This window comes from Oryx dammah, unplaced genomic scaffold (assembly GCF_014754425.2).
Source record: "Oryx dammah isolate SB20612 unplaced genomic scaffold, SCBI_Odam_1.1 HiC_scaffold_22, whole genome shotgun sequence".
NCBI lineage: Eukaryota > Metazoa > Chordata > Mammalia > Artiodactyla > Bovidae > Oryx > Oryx dammah.
In genome coordinates, this window is record NW_024070206.1 from 37453396 (window position 1) to 37477726 (window position 24331).

Here is a 24331-nt window from a genome sequence, read left to right on the forward strand (position 1 = left end):
GTTTCTGTTTAATTCCACTTTCTCATCACACGCAGGAGCATGCTATGCCCTTCCAGATGGCCCACGCAAATGCTTTGTCGTACTCCACTCACTCTTTGCATGTCAAGCATCTCTGGGACTACATACATCACCAATTAGCATCTTATATTCATTTGAAAGGAATGGTTCTGCACACTTTATATGGTTTTCTTTGATAAAATTTGCATGTTGTGATGTTCTTCCCTAAGAATCAAGGATGAGGTTGTGGAATTTTCCTCCCACAATCTCCCTCCCTCCAAACATTTTTCTCTGTGCTGCACCATTTGATCTGTGTTTTAGGAGAAATATCTTTGGTTTAATATTTCTGGAATCTGGTGCAACCATTCTGGCATGTTTATCAAGGCACACTGTCTGCATTTACTATGTCACATCTCTCCAGGTGGCTGTTTTCCTGTCGGTCCACTCTCATTTATCAGATTCTAGATCATGAGACCTCTCATTGATTTATGGCTTCGGCACTTCCATCCCTTCTGCCTTTTGCAAAAGTCTGCCAGTCAAACATTCCTTGTCTGAGCTCCGTGATGAACATTTATCACAGTAGACTTTGTGTGTTGGCCCTTTGTGTGCCTGTCCTTTCATCAGGAACAATCCTGATATATTGAAGTCACGTTGAGCCAACACACCGAGGAGATCCTATTTACCAAAGGGATCAAACTGTCACCAAGAAAATGGTGGCAGTTACTGTCAAGTTTTCCAGAGTTAGTCACATGAACACATTGGTGCCCAGACAAGAGGGACACACAGACGCTGTTGGGTGGTACCTCCTTGACATTTCCACTTGGATATCTCCCAGGCACTTTACACTTTGCACACTTCCTCTCAGTCTCCAAACCTGTCCCTCCAAAGTCTCGCTCTTCTTCATTTATGTCATCTCATTTTCTCAGTCCAGAAACCTGGAGTCATCAGGAATTTTTTCATTTTTTTCATCCTTCCCACCCTCTTCACCCCTTCTTTTCAAATCTGTCATTAGGTTCTTTGGGTTCCACCACCATATACCCTAAATCATTGCAGTCTTTGCCAACTCCAATGCTACCTCCTGCCCTGCCTCTAGTTCATACCCTAGTCTCTGGAAATCTTCTCCAATCTCCAAATTGGTCACTATGCCACAAGTCTGATTTTTCTATATCCCCCTTCCCACTCAAATTTTAGAGTTCCTGATAAATCAGAGCAAGGCGCTCTGCTGTTTAATATTCTGTGTTTATTTTCTGTCATGCCTAAAACATGACCCAATCCTTCTCTATCCACTCTCTCACCTCCCACCCCCGATATGACTATAAGACTGTGCATGTTCTGGCTTCTGACTACCTCTTTCCAACATGTATGGCCTCACTAGTCTGTAGCTGATGCACTGATTTTTTTTTTTTTTTTTTGCAGGGCACACATTTCTTGAAATTTTTCTGGTTCTTTCCTATACTTGAGAATTTTGTACTTGCGGTGCCTCTAGCTTGGACAGTTTTCCTCTCTGGTTCCTCATTTCCTTAGTTTCTCCTCATTTTTTGGATCTTTTGGTTTTTTAAGTTTAATTTAATTTTTTAAACACCAAAAACATTTTGTACTGGGATATAGCTGATTAACAATGTTGTCGTAGTTTCAGGTGAAGAGCAAAGGAACTCAGCTATATATATGCTTGTATCTATTGTCTCCCCAACCCCCCTCCCATTCAGGCTGCCACATAACATTGAGCTATACAATAGGTCTTTGTTGGTTATCCATTTTAAATACAGTGTGTACATGACCTTTCCAAAGTCCCTAACTATCCCTTACTGCCCCCTGCCCCCCCCGCCCCCCCGGCAACCACAAGTTGTTTTCTGAGAGTCTCTTTCTGTTTTGTAAGTTCATTTGTAACACTTATTTTTAGATTCCACATATAAGGGATACCATATGATATTTCTCCTTCTCTGTCTGACTTGACTTCACTCAGTACTTTGGATCTTTTCTTGAATATCTTTTCTTCAGCCAGACCTTTTGTGTCTATGACATGAAGAGTAAATTCCCCTCTTTCTTTCTGTCTCAGTACTCTGTTTATCCCCTTCAAAGCACTATTCACAATCTTTTTAGATTTTGGTACCTATTTATTTATTTGTCTGCTATTAATCCTCTACCATCTAGGATAAACTCCATGTTCTCAAGGCCAAGTTCTTTCAGGCTTCATTTATATTCTTGGTGCCATGAATATAAGTGCCTGGCACTTAAAGGCACTCAAAACATATTTGCTGAAGGAACGTCTGTACAGAGTTTCATGAGAAACGTTGAGTGGTGTGTGGTGGGGGGTGGGGGCTACTGAAAGTGTGGTAATGATTTAAAGACAGTGCTATTGACTGAACCTGTCTTCCCAATTTCATGTGCTGAAACTGGGTTCCTAGTGTGATAATGATAGAGGTATAGGTATTCAGAGGTGATTAGGACAAAGGGGTGAGGCCTTCATGAATGGGATTAGTGCCTTTATAAAGGAGGCCCCAGAGAGCTCCCTCACCAATTCTGCCATGTGAGGACACAGTAAAAAAAACTGCCAGGCTCTCACAAGGCTCTCAGTCTGGCTGGTGCCTTGATCTTGGACTTCCAGTCTCCAGAACTATGAGAAATAAATGTTGTTTAGAAGCCATTCTGTCTGTAATATTTTGTTATAGCAGAGTGAGTGGACTAAGACTCAAAGGAAGCATTTTCTAACTGGAAGAGGAAGAGACAGGAAGTCTTAACATCAGCACTTCAGGAAGTCAGATCAGCTGAGGGGGGTCCCAACACAAGACCCAGCTCCATGCAGAGCCTGGGTCAGTGCAGAGACCAGAGGCCTCGGCTCAGAACCCTGGCAGTTTGCCTGAGACCAGTCAGTTGTATACTGATTGGAGCCTAAGAAAACAGCACAGTGTACTCATTCACATAGAAAAAATAAGAGAACCACAGCTCCAGGGGAGAGAAGAGCACAGATTGTCAAAGCAGCCACATGACATAGCTGAAACCACATCGCATTCAATAAATGGAATGAATCTCCATTTCCACATGTAAACAGACATGGGAATGCTTTTAATCAAGTTCGCCATCCCTGTGATCTGCAATGTAATTTTACAGACAGGGAAAGAGCAACATGGGCCAAAAGAACGCATGTATCAGATGGAGAAAGATGGGTGAGAACTCTACAGGAGCACCTGGATCAAACTCTGATCCAACCAGAGGAAAGACCCACACGCTGCAGTGAGAAGAAACACTGACCTCATCATCTGCATCCAGCTCTACAGGTACACAGTTAAGTTCAGTTCAGTCACTTAGTTGTGTTTGATCTTTGCGACCCCATGGACTGCAGCACACCAAGCCTCCCTGTCCATCACCAACTCCTGGAGTTTACTCAAACTCATGTCCACTGAGTAGGTGATGCCATCCATCCATCTCATCCTTTGTCATCCCCTTCTCCTGCCTTCAATCTTTCCCAGCATCAGGGTCTTTTCCAATACGTGAGTTCTTCACAATACTCCAAAGTATTGGAGTTTCAGCTTCAGCATCAGTCCTTCCAATGAATATTCAGGACTGATTTCCTCTAGGATGAACTGGTTGGATCTCCTTGCAGTCCAAGGGATTCTCAAAAGTCTCCTCCAACACCACAGTTCAAAAGCATCAATTCTTTGGCACTCAGCTTTCTTTATAGTCCAACTCTCACATCCATACATGACTACTGGAAAAATCATAACTTTGACTAGATGGACCTTTTTGGCAAAGTAATGTTTCTGCTTTTTAATATGCTGTCTAGGATGGTCATAACTTTTCTTCCAAGGAGCAAGTGTCTTTTAATTTCATGGCTGCAGTCACCACCTGCAGTGATTTTGGAGCCCCCCAAAATAAAGTCTGTTTAAAAATAAAGTCACTGTTTCCCCATCTATTTGCCATGAAGTGATAGGACCAGATGCCATATCTTAGTTTTCTGAATGTTGAGCTTTAAGCCAACTTTTTCACTCTCCTCTTTCACTTTCATCAGGAGGCTCTTTAGTTCTTCGCTTTCTGCCATAAGGGTGGTGTCATCTGCATATCTCAGTTTATTGATATTTCTCCCAGCAATCTTGACTGCATCTTGTACTTCATCCCATCTAGCATTTCGCATGATGTACTCTGCATATAAGTTAAATAAGCAGGGTGACAAAATATAGCCTGACGTAGTCCTTTCCCTATTTGGAACCAGTATGTTTTTCCATGTCCAGTTCTAACTGTTGCTTCTTGACCTGCATACAGATTTCTCAGGAGGTAGGTCATTCAAGTATTTCCATCTCTTGAAGAATTTTCCACAGTTTATTGTGATTCACATAGTCAAAGGCTTTAGCATAGTCAATAAAGCAGAAGTAGATGTTTTACTGGAACTCCTGCTTTTTTGATGATTCAACAGATATTGGCAATTTGATCTCTGGTTCCTCTGTCTTTTCAAAATCCAGCTTGAACATCTGTAAGTTCACTGTTCATGTACTGTTGAAGCCTGGCTTGGAGAATTATGAGCATTACTTTACTAGCGTGTGAGATTAGAAAAACTGTGCAGTAGTTTGAGTATTCTTTGGCATTGCCTTTCTTGGGAATTGGAATGAAAACTGACCTTTTCCAGTTCTGTGGCCACTGCTGAGTTTTCCAAATTTGCTGGCATATTGAGTGCAGCACTTTCACAGCATCATCTTCTAGGACTTGAAATAGCTCAGCTGGAATTCCATCACCTCCAACAACTTTGTTTGTAGTGATGCTTCCGAAGGCCCACTTGACTTCGCATTCCAGTATGTCAGGTGAGTGATTAAACCTTTGTGATTATCCGGGTCATGAAGATCTTTTCTGTATAGTTCTTCTGTGTGTTCTTGTCACCTCCTCTTAGTATCTTCTGCTTCTGTTAGGTCCCTACTATTTCTGTCCTTTATTGTGCTCATCTTTGCATGAAAATTTCCCTTGGTATCTCTAATTTTCTTGAAGAGATCTCTAGTCTTTCCCATTCTATTGTTTTCGTCTATTTCTTTGCATTGATCACTGAGGAAGGCTTTCTTATCTCTCCTTGCTATTCTTTGGAATTCTGCATTCAGAATTCCATTCCAAAGAATGGTATATTTTTCTTTTGCTCCTTTGCCTTTTGCTTCTCTTCTTTTATCAGCTATTTGTAAGGCCTTCTCAGACAACTGTTTTGCCTTTTTGCATTTCTTTTTCTTGGGGATAGTCTTGATCATTGCCTGCTATACAATGTCATGAACCTCCATCCATAGTTCTTCAGGCATGCTGTCTGTCAGATATAATCCCTTGAATCTATTTCTCACTTCCACTATATAGTCATAAGAGATTTGATTTAGGTCATACCTGAATGGTCTGGTGGTTTTCCCTACTTTCTTCAATTCAAGTCTGAATTTGGCAATAAGGAGTTCATAATCTGAGCCACAGTCAGCTCTCGGTCTTGTTTTTGCTGACTGTATAGAGCTTCTCCATCTTTGGCTGAAAAGAATATAATCAATCTGATTTTGGTGTTAACCATCTGGTGATGTCCATGTGAAGAGCCTTCTCTTGTGTTGTTGGAAGAGGGTGTTTGCTATGACCAGTGCATTCTCTTACAAAACTCTATTAGTCTTTGCCCTGCTTCATTCTGTACTCCAAGGCCAAATTTGCCCATTCAGTTCAGTTCAGTTCAGTCGCTCAGTTGTGTCCGACTCTTTGCAACCCCATGAATCGCAGCACGCCAGGCCTCCCTGTCCATCACCAACTCCCGGAGTTCACTCAGACTCACGTCCATTGAGTCCATGATGCCATCCAGCCATCTCATCCTCTGTCGTCCCCTTCTCCTCCTGCCCCCAATCCCTCCCAGCATCAGAGTCTTTTCCAATGAGTCAACTCTTCGCATGAGGTGGCCAAAGTATTGGAGTTTCAGCTTTAGCATCATTCCTTCCAAAGAAATCCCAGGGCTGATCTTCTTCAGAATGGACTGGTTGGATCTCCTTGCCGTTCAAGGGACTCTCACGAATCTTCTCCAACACCACAGTTCAAAAGCATCAATTCTTCGGCGCTCAGCTTTCTTCACAGTTCAACTCTCACATCCATACATGACCACAGGAAAAACCATAGCCTTGACTAGACAGACCTTAGTCGGCAAAGTAATATCTCTGCTTTTGAATAGGCTATCTCGGTTGGTCATAACTTTTCTTCCAAGGAGTAAGCGTCTTTTAATTTCATGGCTGCAGTCACCATCTGCAGTGATTCTGGAGCCCCCCAAAATAAAGGCTGACACTGTTTCCACTGTTTCCCCATCTATTTGCCATAAAGTGATGGGACCAGAGGCCATGATCTTCGTTTTCTGAATGTTGAGCTCTACCTTTTCACTTTCATCAAGAGGCTTTTTAGTTCCTCTTCACTTTCTGCCATAAGGCTGGTGTCATCTGCAAATGTGCATATATGTGCATATATGTCATCTGCATATCTGGGGTGATTGATATTTCTCCAGGCAATCTTGATTCCAGCTTGTGCTTCTTCCAGCCCAGCATTTCTCATGGTGTACTCTGCATAGAAGTTAAATAAGCATGGTGACAATATACAGCCTTGACGTACTCCTTTTCCTATTTGGAACCAGTCTGTTGTTCCATGTCCAGTTCTAACTGTTGCTTCCTGACCTGCATACAGGTTTCTCAAGAGGCAGGTCAGGTGGTCTGGTATTCCCATCTCTTTTAGAATTTTCCACAGTTTATTGTGATCCACACAGTCAAAGGCTTTGGCTTAGTCAAGAAAGCAGAAATAGATGTTTTTCTGGAACTCTCTTGCTTTTTTGATGATCAGGCAGATGTTGGCAATTTGATCTCTGGTTCCTCTGCCTTTTCTAAAACCAGCTTGAACATCTGGAAGTTCACGGTTCATGTATTGCTGAAGCCTGGCTTGGAGAATTTTGAGCATTACTTTACTAGTGTGTGAGATGATTGACCCATTACTCCAGGTATTTCCTGACTTCCTACTTTTGCATTCCAGGGTACACAGGTCAAGCTCATAAGCACCTGGGTCTATGAACAATAGTAATCATATAGGCTTTCCTGATGGTTCACAAAAAGAATGTGCCTTCAATGCAGGAGACCCAAGTTCAGTCTCTGGGTTGGGAAGATCCCCTGGAGAAGGGAATGGCTGCCCACTCCAGTGTTCTTGCCTGGAGAACTCCATGGACAGAGGAGCCTGGTGGGCTACAGTCCATGGGGTTGCAAAGAGTCAGACAGGACTGAGCAACTAATACTGTCACTTTCAATCGCACTGCATATAGCATTTCCTGAGCACTTGCTTTGTGCCACGTGTTGCGTTCAGCTGATCATGTGCAGAACCTCACCCAGAACAATAAACCTATGAAGTACATGTGAATATTACACCACTTTCACAGAAGGAAAATATAAAAAGAAGTTACTGATTTTGCTCTTGATACTCAGCAAGAATAGGAGGTGGGATTTAAAACCTCTATTTGTTTACATTTGGGCTTCCCTGGTGGCTCAGCAGTAAAGAAATTGAAAGTGAAAGTTGCTCAGTTGTGAAGGCAGTAAGGTCACAGCTGTAAAGAATCTGCCTGCAATGCAGGAGCCACAGGAGATGTGGGTTTGATCCAAGGGCCTGGAAGATCCCCTGGAGGAGGGCATGGCAACCCACTCCAGTATTCTTGCCTGGAGAATCCCATGGACAGGGGAGCCCAGTGGGCTACAGTCCATGGGGCCACAGAGTCGACAAGATTGAAGCGCTTAGCAGGCATGCATGCACTGTTTACATTTAAAACTTGAGTTCCATTACCCTCTATTGATTTGCAAAGAAACCTGACTAGGTCAAGAGATTGTTTCTACTAAAGTGTAAAAGTACATGAAGTAGTTCTAGATCTTACTGATCTTCAGGAAAAATACACCCTCTGATTATACATAGCGAAAACACTTAATATATATTGTTCTGTAATTTTTTCACTCGCCCATTAGATTGCTACCCAGCTTTACGGCCTCACGTTTGTCTCCTTACCCGTCCGACTCAACACATTTTCTGTAGTTCAGCAAAAGGCAGATGTCTGGAGGGTTTTCTGAAACCCTGGAAAGTTGTTTTTTATTTCATTATTTCAGATTTCTGTTTATATGAGCTAGTTAAAGAAAATAAGTTATAGTAATTTGAGTTATAAAATAAGTATAATTCTTAAATTGCTATAACTTATTTTATTAAACTAGCTCATGTAAATGGAAGGCTGAAATTATCAATACTGAAGAGCAACATTTTAAAGAACTTACATTGTAGTTCTTAAACATTAACCATAAATGATAAACCTAATGGAGAATGTTCCTAATTAAGAATAGCTTAAAAAAATAGAATCCGAAGAATATACAAAATTCCAAAGAGAATAATGTCAATTTTAAACATTATTTGACTTTAAAGTGTGGCCAATAAGGTAAAAATATCCCCAGAAACTGAGGGAAAAAGAAAATAAAAACAAAAGGAGAGGGAGAAATTGATTCCACTCTGGAAATGTTGCATGAAAGAAGTTTCAAAACAGACTATGAAGTTTTTACAAAATCTATCATTCTTATTATTCCCATAGTCAGGTAAAATGCAAACTAGGTGTAAGCAGTTTTTTAAAACACAGTGTTATGTGTCTCATAGGCCAGAACTATTGAAGCAAATCAGATCTCTCATTTTAATATGCATTTCACATTTAAAAATTTATATTATTGACTATGTTGAATGCCATGACTTCTGGAGAACCATTATGGCTCACAGGATAGCTTTTTATTTGGCATTGTATCAATTTGAAGCCCAGAATGGCATGATGTTAATGCAGACAGTGGATATGCATGTGTAAAATGGTATGAAGAGAAAGGGAAGGTTCACAAGCAATAGGCAATTTCCAAATGTCATCTTTTTAGGCCTTACAAGAAAAAGAGAAACACACACATTGGAAGGAACATTTTGCTCCCTGATCTCTGGCTTCTGGCAGGCACTTTCTTAGCACACCTGGCATCTCCCTTCTAGGCCTGCCATGCGGTAGGACCATTTGCCCTTAAATATCACACGTAGCTAATTTACATTATAGACTATGAGCCCAAGAGGGGTAAATGCTTAATTTTATTAATCGAGTGGATTTTAAATCTCTCTGCAGGAGGCCACACAATACCCCAAAGGGCTAATCTATGATGGCAAATCAGAGAAGCCCCAGTGGGTTTCCCCTCCACCTTGGAATTTGTTCCCAATGAAAGTTGCCACCAGGGCGATTGGCTGTGAGTATCTGTTTGAACACTGGAATTGTTCTCCACCTGATATACAAATACTTAAGCCCCTAAAATTTACAATGGGGATGCACATGCCTGGCGAAAGCCCCACCAAAACAAACAGAGCTGGGCTAATAACTCTGTAACCTCTGTTGACATAACCCACCAGCCTGCTGAAGAGTCTCTTCATGTATAGGAAACAGAGAAACTATAATGATTTTCAGATACAGTTGACAAGAGACCATTTAGTAAAGTTTTATTTTTTTTAACTAACAGTATGCAGGGACGTTGTATTCTAGGCTGCTACTAATAATCTCATCAGAATGCAAAAGCAGCGACTGTGTTATAAAACCAATGATCTGTTATATTCTGCAAGAATTTACAAAAGCCTAATGTCATTTACTACACCATGAGAACCATACTTGGATAAAAAAAAATAAAACACAACAGAATTCAAAAACTGATTACAGCTGGCAAAAAAAAAAAAAAACTGTTTGCCAATGCAAGGCTTTAAAGGTAAAACATACAACAGTGAAAGACACGGTATCCAGTGATGACTTCAGAAGAGAAGAAGTACGTGTTTGGGTATGTATAGATGTCGTATGTCATTTAGGGCCGTGTTGAATCAGAGCATTCATTCAAGCCCAGGATTCTCGGGTCTGCAGTTAACTGCTGAGTGTGTGTTGCCAGTTCAGGCTGCAGAAGAGTTTGCTTTTTTTTTTTCTTTCTCAGCAGCATTTCGGATAAAAGCATATCTCTAGCAGTCTTAAACTGCTGAAGTCCATGTTGCTGCAAATGGATGCTAAAAAAAATCCAAGGGTCTACTAATTTGACAATTTAGCCTAAAAGAGATTGGAATTCATGGGAGATGTTTGAGAAGAGAAATGACATTCAGCTGTGAGTTTGTGAAAGAGTGCTCTAGCAATCGTTCGGAGGAGAAGATGTTGGAGGAGGATAAGCGTTAGTGTGGAAAGTGAAGAGGCAAAGAATGATTCCCATTGTTGTTGTTGGTAGTTGAAATAAGTAGAGGGAAATGGATGAATCAGAGGTAGATTTTAAAAGAATAATCAACAAATATGGGGTGTGAGCAAGAGGGAGATGTCAAGAAGAATTGTGAGATTTCTGTCCTGAACATGCAAGTAGATATTTGGCCAATTATTGAGGCAAAAAGGTATGAGGAGGAAAGGTTTGTGTAAGAAATTTGGTAAGTTAAATTTCTGGAGCTCTGGTGTTTGAGGAACCTATGAAATATCCGCAAAGTTTTAGGAATCTGAATAGGAATCATCATGGAAACAAAAATTTAGGGATCAAAGAAGAAACATTGATAGAAGGCAGGAGGAGAAGGGGATGACAGAGGACAAGATGATTGGATGGCATCACCAACTCGATGGATATGAGTTTGAGCAAGATCCTGGAGTTGGTGATGGACAGGGAAGCCTGGGGTGCTGCACTCCATGGGGTTACAAAGAGTCAGACACAACTGAATGACTGGATTGAGAAAAAACATGTGGACTATTGGTAAAGATTAGAGTAATATAGAGCTTCCCTTCTGGACTGCAATATAGGTGTAATATAGTATAATATATTGTGTAGTGTAATATTGTAATATAGTATAATATAGGGGAAGAAAAGAGTAACATCAAATGTACTCTAAGAAATGATAAAAGAATTTCTCTTTGCTTCTTACATTACCATACATATACTGTTGAATTTTTGTAGGATCTTTTTTGGAGGGCTTTTTACTATCTATTATTCATTACATTATATTGATATTTACTATGTGTTTTGCATTGTACTAGACTAGTATGTATGAGACTTTCCCCTATATTCTGAATATCATCCAATACAGAAATTATTAGAAAATTGTCAGCAGTCAATTAAAATTTTTAAATTGTCTGATACACACAAATACATACATACACATAATATATACACAATGTATTCCCAGTGAAACAGCCATTTAAAAGAGTTCAGAGAAGTGTCAGATTTATCTATTCATCTATCTCTATATACTTTATCTATTAAGACATGTACTTCTACAATGTGTGTATATACACACAATACATGCACACACGTGCATATCACTAAAGTAGTCTATTATCATTTTATAGATACTGATAATGAAGTTAAGAGAGGTTCAGGGATGTCACAGAGTTAGCAAGTGGCTCAAGGCAGTTTGAAATCTCCACATTCAGAGGTCTTCTTCTCTACCACTCCTTATTGTAACAGCCAATATTAACAAGCTCCTGTGCTCTTCACTAAACACTTTGATCCTCATCACAGCTCCACGAGGTTAACAGGGGCATTCGTACATAAAGTGAAGTCTTCTGATTCCTTGATGTATCCCCATGAACCTGAGTTCTTGCTGAGCTAGTCTGCAACTTTCACTAAAACGATACAGGATAACCGCGAAATTGATGATTCAGGGCGTGCCATCCATGAAGTGTGTTGTGACAACGGCAAACACAATCAGCAAGATCTGGGCCGAAAGAATTTGTATGGAACCCATCCGAGTGATAACCACTTTCTAAGGGCTCAACTTCTGGAAGTTATATGCCCAGTGAGGCTCATCTCCCTTTTCCCTTGGAGTTGAATTTTTAAGAGTACTACAAATGTGGATGCTCATGAGTCTGTCATATAGAGTGAAATAAGTCAGAAAGAGAAAAGCTAATATCATATATTAATGCATGTGTGTGGAATTTAGAAAAATAGTACAGATAAACCTAGTTCCAGGAAGGAATAGAGACACAGACATAGAGAATGGACACGTGAACACAGGGGAGGAAGGAGAGGGTGGGATGACTTGGGAGATTAGGTGTGACATAAATCCACTACCATGTGTTTAATAGATAGATGGTGGGAAGCTGCCATGTAGCTCAGAGAGTTCAGCTAAGTGCTCTGTGATGACTTAGATGGGTGGGATGGGGGTAGGGTGGGAGGGATGCTCAAGAGGGAAGGGATATATGTATACATACAGCTATCCATTTCGTTGCACAGCAGAAACTAATGCAACATTGTAAAGCAACACTTAATAAATGTATAGTTTAAGGTACCTATGGGAATAGGAAAGAAGACCAGAGGAAAAGGAAACAAACAATATTCAAATCTCAGGAAATTTGAAAGGTGAAAATGTAGGGCAGGTGAGGGAATAATAATGATGATATTGATGGTGGGGATGATATGAAAAATGTTTGCACATATGTTTCTATTTTAAATCATCTGCTCATTTCTGATCTAGAATTTTTCTTCTGGGAGATAAGACACATTTATTAGTTTAATCAATTCATTTTTTAAATTAATTTTTATTGGAATATAGTTGTTTTACAATGTTGCATTAGTTTCTACCCTACACCAAAATGAATCAGCCCTATACAAACATATATCCCCTCCGTTTTTTACTTAATGCACTACAGTAGAGCTCCCTGTGCTATATAGTAGGTTCTCATTAGTTATCTATATTATACACAATATCAATAGTATATGTGTCAAAAGGATTAGCCTTTCATTTCTACGTGGTACATGGCTGGCCCTGTGTGACTGTGGGTGTTTGACTCACCAGGATGAGAACAGACCAGAGTACCCATCATCTTCTATTCCCCGAAGGCAAGTAGATCTCACTATCTTCCACTGGAAAACACATTCCTTACAGAATGAGTTCATCTTAGCTGTCAGCCCTGGAGTATCTAAGGAGCTCTGAATGCATGCAACAGTGCCAGCAGGAGGCTCACCCACCTCCACTGGGGATAAGAATCCCCAGTGGGGGGAAACGGGCTGCTTCCACGTGAGTGAAGCAGCTGTCGTTTAACACAGAAGTGTCAGAAGCACAAGCAAATTTCTCATCACCAAGTGGTGGTGTCATGGTCAGTGAAATACTTTGCGGTTTTAACATGGTTTGGGAAGAAGATTTTATGAAATTGAAGTTACAGACAAAAATTTTATCTAGAAAGTGGTCTGGCTAAGAATCCTTGGCTAAGACTTCATTTTGTTGTGAATGATAGAACCGTGATGTGAAAGGTAGGATTAAATTAGTCACACATCTTTGAAATGTAAAACATTATTTTGTTATCTTTGAGTACATTTTCTTAGTAATCAAATGAAGATGACTATGTTAAATCAATCTGAAGAAGAACACATCAAAGTTTGTCATGACACAGTTCTATTATATAAAATATTGTGATTCCTCAAAATAAGACTCTAAAACTTAAACATTTATAAGTTTTCCAGTTGCAAAGAAATATAGACTATATACCATTGTATTTATATTGACCTTCCATTTATTTTTATGTTTATTTCTCCATCTATCTGTAATCTTTCCATCCATCTATGCATTCATCCATCATCTAACAGCTTCTGTAGCTAATATATACTGTTCAGATGTTATGTGAAAGTGAAATCGCACAGTCGTGTCCAACTCTTTGTGACCCCATGGACTGTAGCCTACCAGGCTTCTCCATCCATGGGATTTTCCAGGCAAGAGTACTGGAGTGGGTTGCCATTTGTGACGTAGTTTCTATTTTTGGTCTTCTAGAATTTTCAAACTAATTTGACATTTCTTCAATGGCTTGGAAGAAAGGTGAGACACCTCATCATCCCAGCCGTCATCTTTAAAAAACAAGGAGAATGAAACAAACACAGTCTCCCTCTCAACTCAAGAGATATAGACACAAAGTCTTACAATGGATGTGGGGCCAATCTTTAAATCCCTTTCAAGAAAAGCCCTGTTTATGCACCGGGTAAATGGTAATATAATATATATGAGCTTGAGAGTATATGAAGACTTTAGTTGTGATGCAGGTAATGAGAAAATAGATTGTAGTTTAATATAAGCCAATCAAGTCTAACATAACATGAATCACAGTGCAAATAGCTCTGGTATTTGACTGATCTGCCTGGTTATGTGACCGAAATAACACAGAAACTCAGTAGATGATTTTGTCCATTTGGGATTTTTTTTTTTTTTTTTGCTGTAGCAAAACACCATAGACTGCATGGCTTAAACAACGAACACTTGTTTCTCACAGTTCAGGATCAAGGCTCCAGCAGCTTTGTTGTCTGGTGAGAGCCCCTGTCCTGGTTCTTAGATGCTTGCCTTTTTGCATATGCAGAATGGGTGAAAGAAAGTTCTTTGGGGCCTCTTTTATTTGGACTCCAATCCCATTAATGAGGGCTTTGCCCTCGCCACCTAATCATCTTCCAAAAATGCCACCTAATCAATCATCTTCCAAAGACTCCACCTAAGAATACCATCACAGTTTCTGAATTTGGGGGGCTTCCCTGGTGGTCTAGTGGTTAAGAAGCTGCCTTGCAATGCAGGGGACATGGGTTCCATCCGTGGTTGGGGAATGAAGATCCCAAAGCCTCTGAGCAACTAAGCCTGCATGCCACAATTACTCAACCCACTCACCACAACTAGAGAATCTGCAATGCAATCAAAGATCTCACATGCCACAATTAATACCCAACGCAGCCAAATAAATAAATAAACTTTTAAAAATTTCTGAATTTGGGGAGACATGCATTCAGTCTATAGTGGTAGTAAGCATGTGTCACTATCGGTTCATTTCAGTTCAGTTGCTCAGTCGTGTCGACTCTTTGCGACCCCATGAATCGCAGCACGCCAGGCCTCTCTGTCCATCGCCAACTCCCGGAGTTCACTCAGACTCACGTCCATCGAGTCAGTGATGCCATCCAGCCATCTCATCCTCTGTCGTCCCCTTCTCCTCCTGCCCCTAATCCCTTCCAGCATCAGAGTCTTTTCCAATGAGTCAACTCTTCGCATGAGGTGGCCAAAGTATTGGAGTTTCAGCTTTAGCATCAGTCCTTCCAAAGAACACCCAGGACTGATCTCCTTTAGGATGGACTGGTTGGATCTCCTTGCAGTCCAAGGGACTCTCAAGAGTCTTCTCCAACACCACAGTTCAAAAGCATCAGTTCTTTGGCGCTCAGCCTTCTTCACAGTCCAACTCTCACATCCATACATGACCACTGGAAAAACCATAGCCTTGACTAGACGGACCTTTGTTGGCAAAGTAATGTCTCTGCTTTTCAATATGCCATCGAGGTTGGTCATAACTTTTCTTCCAAGGAGTAAGTGTCTTTTAATTTCATGGCTGCAGTCACTTATTAAAACCTGTTACTTGAAATTGTAGCTGGAGTTGGAATATTTTGAGTTAGAAGCTCCCTCTGTAATCATCTGCTTCAACAGTCCACTTTGCAGGTCAGGAAACTGAGTCCAAACAGATCATAGAACTGGCTGGGAGGGGACCCCGCCACCCCCCCTCAGGTCTTCTAGCTCCAAGTCAGATCTCTTTTCTACCCTGTTTCTCAGGAAGCTTCTTTATGAGAGATGGCTCACTGGCAACAGCAAATAATAGGACCAGGTTTAGCCTAAGCTGAAGCATAAGAATCTTGTTTAAAATTTATCTTTATAGATTTTTTCCACAACCCTTTTCTACCCTTTCCATCTCTTATCCAGTTGCTTTTTGCTTCCTAACTCTTATTTCCCAAATGAAACATCTAATACCTTCATGGGCTTCCCTGGTGTCTCAGGTGGTAAAGAATCTATCTGCAATAGAGGAGACCCAAGATCAATCCTTGGGTTGGGAAGATCCCCTGGAGGAGGGAATGGCAGCCCACTCCAGTATTCTTGCCTGGAAAATTCCATGGATGGAGCAGCCTGGTGGGCTACAGTCCTTGGGGTCTCAAAGAGTTGGACATGACTGAGCAACTAACACACACACACACGATAAATTCATATCAATTTTGCATTTCAAAACTCCCTCATCCTCCATTTTATTATGGTTAAGCATACTGTTTTAACCCCAAATAATACTTCTGATAGGACTCACAGCTTCCCTTGGGATAAAGCAACTGCAAGGTTTGGCTAAGGGGATGGTAAACTTTTGGGGTTTGTTTTAATCAGTTACATGTGTGTGGCTGTTTTTGTGATTTTTTTTTAATAATAAGATTATTTATTTTCAGCTGCACTGAGTCTTCACTGCTTTGCATGGACTTTCTCTAGTTGCTGTGAGCGGGGGCTACTCTCTAGTTGCAGTGCTCAGGGTTCTCATTGCTGTGCCTTCTCTTGTTGTGGCGCACAGTCTCTAGGTACAGGGACTTCAGTAGTTTCAGCACGTGGGTTCAGTAATTGTATCTCGCAGGTTCTGGAGCTTGGACTCAATAATTGTAGCACACAGGAGCTTAGTTGCTTCGTGGCATGTGGGATCTTCCCAGGCAAGGGATCAAACCCACGTTCCCTGCATTGGCAGGTGGATTCTTAACCACTTGGCCACCAGGGAAATCTGTGTGTGGCTGTTTATTTTACCTAGTCTATAGCAGGCCTTGAACTTTGAGCATGTGTGCATAAGGACCAATGATAAATAGGTTGCATATCAGATTTGCCAGAGTTCTGGGGAAAATCTTTCACTCAGTTTCATACATTATCAAAGCACTGACCCCCTTAGTCACAGAAACTCACACTCTGGACACTGCACACACATAGATCCCAAAGTCTGTCTCTTCCCTGCCTTTTGGCTCTTTTATCACCCTGCCACGGTCCTGCCATCCACAAGTATGCATGTCCTGCTTTGCTGTCCACTCCATCCAAGGACCACAATCAACAGGAAGATACTTTCTCAAATAAACCCTCATGGTGAGGCCATAAGATCTTCCCATTACACAACCACGGAGTGTTTTTCTTCCCTTAAAAAAAAAAAAAAAGGCGGGGCTTTTAATAGCTCCTTTATGTTTATTTTCCCTTTATTCTTAATTATATTAAACACCCATATATCCCTTCTCTGAGTATTCATTTAGAAGGAAGGTTTTGTAATAGTCACATTTAATTTATCAGGGTGCAATAATTTGTGTTTCCCAATCATCTTGCCGACTTTGGTTCATTATACTATTGTTTCACATGAGTAAGTTAGCAAAGTTTGGATTGATTGACTCTAATTAACTAAAACTGGTTCCAGGCTGTGCATCTATTGTCATGGTAGCTAGTTGCAAAGCCCTAAACCAAGCAGCAATGGTGCTATAAGGTAATATTGATTTGAAAACTGGAGATAATATATAACTTGTACTTACAACTTTTTGGGAAACAAACTAAAACAAAAAAGGTGAGGGGAAGGGAAGGGAGTGTTATTAAGACAGTCTTTCAGGACACCTGGGAATATAAATTGGAGTTTTCAGTGGGTTTGCTTCATTTTTGCTTTTCCTGTCCAGATATAATCACAGATATGTTGAATTACAAAGTAATTCCAAGTTCAGTTGCCAAAGAGTAAAGATTTCATGGTCTTTGAAACTGTGAAGACATGAAATACACATGCTGACGAGTAGTCTGAGATCCACCAAAAAATTATGGGGAGACCTCCATTTTGGTAGAGGAAACCTTTCTAGCCATTAGTCATAGAGAAGTAGAATTGTTTGAAATTTAATCTCTTCTCTGTTGCTGATTTTTAGTCAATAATGACCTCTGCTTGAGATTACACGTTTTTTTTTGACAGTATGGTCAACTGGATAAAATGATCGCATTTACCTCTGATAAGCATGAACAAATACCACCCTTGTTCTTACTGCCAGACAGAAGTCAAGTTAAAAAAAATTGCAGAGCAGAATGCCACAGTGAGATCCATCAGTGGATTTTCAGAATCCCTGCCGTAATATGCTACGGCTTCTGTTCCTTCTCTTAAAATTCCAGTTAGGATGGAATTTGACTGCTGTTGCCCACATTTTCAGTTCTATAGTTCTCATTTCAGAGCTTCAGGACCCCTGTCTTCCATGGCACCCTTATCAACTGAGCTGCTTCCTCCTTCACTCTTTCACTTCTCTCCAAGTTCCAAACAGCCTTTGTGCCCTGACAGACAGGTGATGTGAAAGTTAGCTCTTCAAGCTAAAACAGCCTTGCTTGAGAAGTCTTCTGTCAGAATGTAGAAAACACCAGAAGCTTTTCTGGTTTACCCAGACGCTTCCTTCCTTTGCCCTGTGTTGAAGTCTCTTTGGAAACTGTAGACAGGCAACTCTTACGTTGACCAGTATCTTCTCCATTTTATTATTTGAGTGTTTTTAAATGTTTTGTGGCTATTGTAGCCCTGTGAGAAAGGACCAATTTCCAAACGTCACAGTGAAAGGAGCCTATATTAGTGAGTGTTCCTCAGAGAAACAAATCAATATTGTGCATGTAAATATGGGGAGATGGCTCAGGTCATTATGGAGGCTGGCAAGTTAAAAATCTATGATGCAGGTAATCAGCTGGAGACCTGGGAAGAGCTGATGTTGTAGTTCAAATCCAAGGACTATTAGGCTGGAGAACCAGGAAAAGTCGACATTGTAGTTCAAGGCCAAAGGCCTTCTGCAGGAGAGTTCTCTCCTGCTTGGGGGAGGTCAGTCTTTTGTTCCAACCAGGGCTTCAACTGATTGGATGAGGCGCACCCTCATTATGGAGGATAATCTACTTTACTCAAAGTTCACCAATTTCAAATGTAAATCTCACAAACATTCTCACAGAAACATCCAGAATCATTCTTGCCAAATATCTGCGGGCAGTGGCCCAGCCAAGTGGACACAGCACGAGGCTCACCCAAAGTCCCGGGCGGAGGAGCCGGAGAAGACAAAGGTGGGGAAGGAAAGTGACACAAAGTCGTCTCTGAAGAGAAAAAGGACAAGACCGCTGATTCCTCACAGGTTTTGAAGCAGCTTAAATGGTCAACCACACGAACACTGTACACACAACACAAACCAGTCTTTCTTCTTGAAAAGCTGAGTAACAAGAAGTCCTCACACCCTCTTGTTAAAGTGCTGCGAGGGACCGTGGTAATTCTGAAACAGCAGACACCAGTCTTAAGCTGCTAAAATGATAGGCAGAAAAGGTCCTGCTCAGACTCCGTCCTCTGACTCCCTCTACTGGCTGAGCAGGTGGCTGCGCACATCTGCCCCAGAGAATTTCTGCTCCTCCCACCCTTCCTTACAGAATTCAAAACAATTCAAAAGGTCTCTGCCATATAGTTCCCACCGCCATAACACCAGTTACAGTGGACTCACTTCCTACCAAGAGGAAAGCAGGTATCACATATCTGTCTTAACATCTTCCAATCTTAAACATCTTAACAGTTGTTCTTTAAGTCCCTTCCTGTTGCCCAGTACAGGGGAGAATGCAAAGAAAGAATTAAACATAGGCCTTGCATATGAGAGCTGAATGGAGAAGGGAATGGCAACCCACTCCAGTGTTCTTGCCCAGAGAATTCCATGGACAGAAGAGCCTGGTGAGCTATAGTTCATGGGATCACAAAGAGTCAGACACAACTGAGTGCCTAACACTATGAGAGTCGAAGAATTGATGCTTTTGAACTGTGGTGTTGGAGAAGACTCTTGACAGTCCCTTCGACAGCAAGGAGATCCAACCAGTCAATCCTAAAGGAAATCAGTCCTGGATATTAAGGACGGTTGCTGAAGCTGAAACTCCAATACTTTGGCCACCTAATATGAAGAACTGACTCATTGGAAAAGACCCTGATGCTGGGAAAGATTGAAGGCAGGAGGAGAAGGGGATGACAGAGGATGAGATAGTTTGATGGCATCACCAACTCTATGGGCATGAGTTTGAGCAGTCTCTGGGAGTTAACGGACAGGGAAGCCTGGTGTGCTTCATTCCATGGGGTTGCAAGGAGTTGGACATGACTGAGTGACTGAACTGAACTGAACTGATGAGAACTTATAATTTTATGCAGAAGTAAGTCTAATAATATGTAGCAAATAAATAAAGGGGGATGGTCTTCAGACAAGAAATTCTGTCAGAATTCATAGGTGATGGCTGTAAGTATGAAATGGAGTGGACACTTTTCTACTTGCTGTTTTATGTTGCAAAATTTGTTTAGATTGATTGTGTCAAGAATTAGCTCATTCAGATTCAAATAATTCCAGTTTCTTTCAATGATTGTATGTTTTCTTAGTGTCTGTTTATTCAATGTAGCAGTCAAGTTTATCAAAACCATACAGAATTTGGGGTTGGTAGATCCAAGCTATTATAATGCATAAACAACAAGGTCTTATTGTATAGCACAGTAAACTATATCTAGTCTCTTGGGATAAAGCAAAATGGAAAAGAACATTAAAAATATATAAACACATATATTTGTGTATAACTGAGTCACTCGCTATACAACAGAGATTGGCATAATATTGTAAATCAGCAATACTTCAATAAACATAAGATATTAATAAAAAGAATGGGGGGGGTGCAGAAAACTATGGCAACCCTAAGGATTTTTGATGAAGGAGATGATTTGGAGTGTTTCTCTTCTTTGGAAGGAATGCTGCTGAAGCTGAAACTCCAGTACTTTGGCCACCTCATGTGAAGAGTTGACTCACTGGAAAAGACTCTGATGCTGGGAGGGATTGGGGGCAGAAGGAGAAGGGGACGACAGAGGATGAGATGGCTGGATGGCATCACTGACTCGATGGACATGAGTCTGAGTGAACTCTGGGAGTTGGTGATGGACAGGGAGGCCTGATGTGCTGCTATTCATGGGGTTGCAAAGAGTCGGACACGACTGAGCAACTGAATTGAACTGAACTGAACCTATTATATGAAATGCATCTTAATACCTGTAAATTCTTAAGTTACCTCGTGAGGAAGGAACCCAATTTACCCCCTGCCCCCCAAATTGTAAGTATCATTATTAGATGAATCTCTAATATGGTTTTGGGACTTTCCAAGTGGCATTAGTGGTAAAGAATCTGCCTACCAATGCAGCAGATGCAAGAGATGAGGGTTTGATTCCTGGGTCAGGAAGATCCCCTGGAGTAGGGCACGGCAACCCACTCCAGTATTTTTGCCTGGAAAATTCCATGGGCAGAGGAGCCTGGCAGGCTATAGTCCATGGGGCTGCAAAGAGTTGGATACAACTGAGCAACTGAGCACATAAATATGATTTTATCAATATTCTCCTCTAGCTCTTACTTACAGAAGGAAAATAGACCATGTTTAGAAATTATATTGGGTGCCCTCTGCCCTTCTAATGATTTCTGGAAATCTGAGGTGATGCTGGGTCACTTGGGATGGCAAACTGATCTCAGCGGCCTTGATTTGTCCACCCCCCTCCCAGCACTGGAGGAATCTGGAAGCCAAAACAATTTCAGGGAGACTGATTCTGAGCTGAAGTGCAAGTATGTTTACTGAGGAGCCTGGGCCCTCAGAATGAGACTGGAAGCTCATCTTTGTACACTAGTGCCAAATCGAATTTCATAGACAAGAGTTTTGGGTGGAGTAGGAAAGGACAGCTTTATTACTTTGCCAGGCAAAGGGGGGACACAGCGAGCTTCTGCCTTGAGAGCGGAGGTGTCCCTTTTGTAGAGAGGATAGTGAGAAAGTTTATAGTGTTGGTTCAAAGAGGGCGTGATCAGCTCAGGGACATTCTGAGATGTTGGTGGTCAGGTAAACAGGAGTCAGCATTAATCAATCATCAGGTTCTAACTGGTCTGGGGTCCACAGGCTGTGGGCTGCACACCATTGTTAATCATTAACTTCTCCCACCTAGATGGGGTTTCTGTATCTGAAAAACAGTTCAAAGATATTGCATGCATCCATTGATGGGGAATCAGGACCTTGCCCCAAGGCTACACTATTGTTTTTCTTGTTTGTTTTCTCCTGGTCTCACATCCCCTCCCTTCCCTAATTAACGTTGGCTTGAATTTGCCCATTGGAACTCAGGGAAGGTCATGGAGGTTGAATGAAGGCTGTTTCCTGTAATCAAAGAAAAGGGGGACACAGAGAGCCGTTGAGCCCAGGAGCCCCACAGGGCCCTGTTTCAGTATCAAGAGTGAGCGGATGTAACAGGGAAGATGCCAAGATCATTGCTGAAATACTTGAAAGTTGAACCTGGAAAAAAGCCCTAACTGTCATATCTGAAGGGCAAACTAAACAGTACTAAACAAAATCAGTACTGGAGGATGAGAGTGTAGGAAGGGCTACAACCGCATGGAATTCAATATGAAGGCAAGTCAAGGAGAGTAGGTCAGAACTAAGAGTTTGAATGAGGACTGCATGTTAGTATATTCCTTTCATGCAGTTTGCTGTTTGTCCTAGCAGGATGGTCAAAGCAGCTTAATAAGAGGAGGCAAAGCCAAACTCCAAGTCAGCCCCATGCTCTCACCCTTCCAGTGACAGATACCCGTCAGACAAGCCTGTGGCTTCTAATTTTTTTTCTTTCTCTGAAATGTGAGACCCTGAATCTGAGATGACACAAAATAGAGCTGTTGATTCTCATCAAAATTGGAGAATGTCCGAGAGGCAGTGAACTTAACGCTCTTCTAAGTGTGGCTCAAGGACCAGCAGCGTCTGAATCACCTGTGAGCTTGTTGGAAAGGCAAACTCTCAGTCCCCTGCGCATCTACTGTATTAACATTTTATTAAGATTCCCAGGTAGTTCATGGGTATATGGCGCTAGTTGTAAAGAACCTGCCTGCCAAGGCAGGAAATGTAAGAGATTTGGGTTCGATCCCTGGGTCGGGAAGATCCCTGGAGGAGGGCATGGCAACCCCCTCCAGTATACTTGTCTGGAGAATCCCATGGACAGAGGAGCCTGGTAGGCTACAGTCCAAAGAGCTGGATACTACTGAAGTGACTTAGCATACATATTAAAGAACACAGACATTTTCCCTTCTAAAATACCAGTGGTCCTCAACCTTTTTGGCACCAGAGATTTGTTTTGTGGAAGACAATTTTTCCACAGACCAGGGGTGGAGGGATGGTTTGGGGATGATTCAAGAACATTACATTTATTGTGTACTTTATTTTTATTATTATTACATCTGCACCACCCCAGATCACCAGGAACTAGATCCCAGAGGCTAGGAACCCCTGTATAATAGCACTCACAGATAGCTAACCAGCATCTAATTACAAATCCACCAGTTCACAATTTTTAAAATCACAGTGTTTGCTAAGAAATTCTTCTTCAACTTTTAGAGCGTAACACAGTAACAGAAGAGCTTCCCAGGTGGTGCCAGTGGTAGAGAACCCGCCTGCCCAGGCAGGGGAAGTCAGAGACTCAGGTTTAATCCCTATGCCGGGGAAGATCCCCTGGAGGAGGGCATGGAAACTCACTCCAGTATTCTTGCCTGGAAAAATCCCATGGACAGAGCCTGGCTGTCTATGGTCCGTAGGATCCCACAGAGTCCGACAAGACTAAAGTGACTTGGCATGCATGCACAATAATAGAAAAATTATATTTGATCAGTAAATATTGAATGAATGAATGAATGTTTCACCTTGAATTGAAAATGTTTGTCCACAAATTATTTGGACTAGCTAGATAATAAATCAATGTCTTCCACAGTCAGTCCTAATGTTAAATAAAAGACTTTGTTATCATAGAGGCCTCTGTTTTCTAGGCTAAATGTGTCTGGCTCCTTCAATGACTTATGTGTCAAGGTGTGTAAGTTCCCCACCATCTGGGTACCTTCTTCTGGCCACAGGTTGGATTTGAAGGCTGTGATCCGGGAGCAGACTTGTTTCCAGATGAGCCTCTGTGCACACAGTCCACGGAATACGAGCTGGTGACATTTCTCTGCTTCTGCTCTAGGCTTTTCTAATTTAGTCAGTTGGCTGTCACATCACTAAAAATAGGAAGTTTGAACTTGGGCTCCTTTTTTTTTCTCTGTCTGAGGTTATTTTGCTTACCACAAATGAAGGCCACAGAAGCTAAATATATGTCTACTTGAATGATGACTTTATAGCAATAAAATGAGCCCACAGGGGCTAATGACTCTGTAATCAGCTTTTTCAACCACTTTTTATATTGGGCATAATTTTCTCTCTCTCTGAGAAATTCTACATCATTTATCACTAGACTAACGTGAGCGAAAGGGGAAAGGCATGAGCTGAGAGATTAGAGGCCACTGCCTGTCTGCTATTAAATCATAACAGTAAATCTGCCTGGAGGAGACTATTCGATTTTGGATACTAGTACAGCAGATCCTCTTGTCCTTTTTTAGTTCAGAATTCTTGCTTTGGCATTGGTTTAAAAAATTAGGTTTTAAGAAGAATTTGTTTTCAGTTTCAAAATTATCAATATTATTCCAACTTAGGACTATTTCTTCTT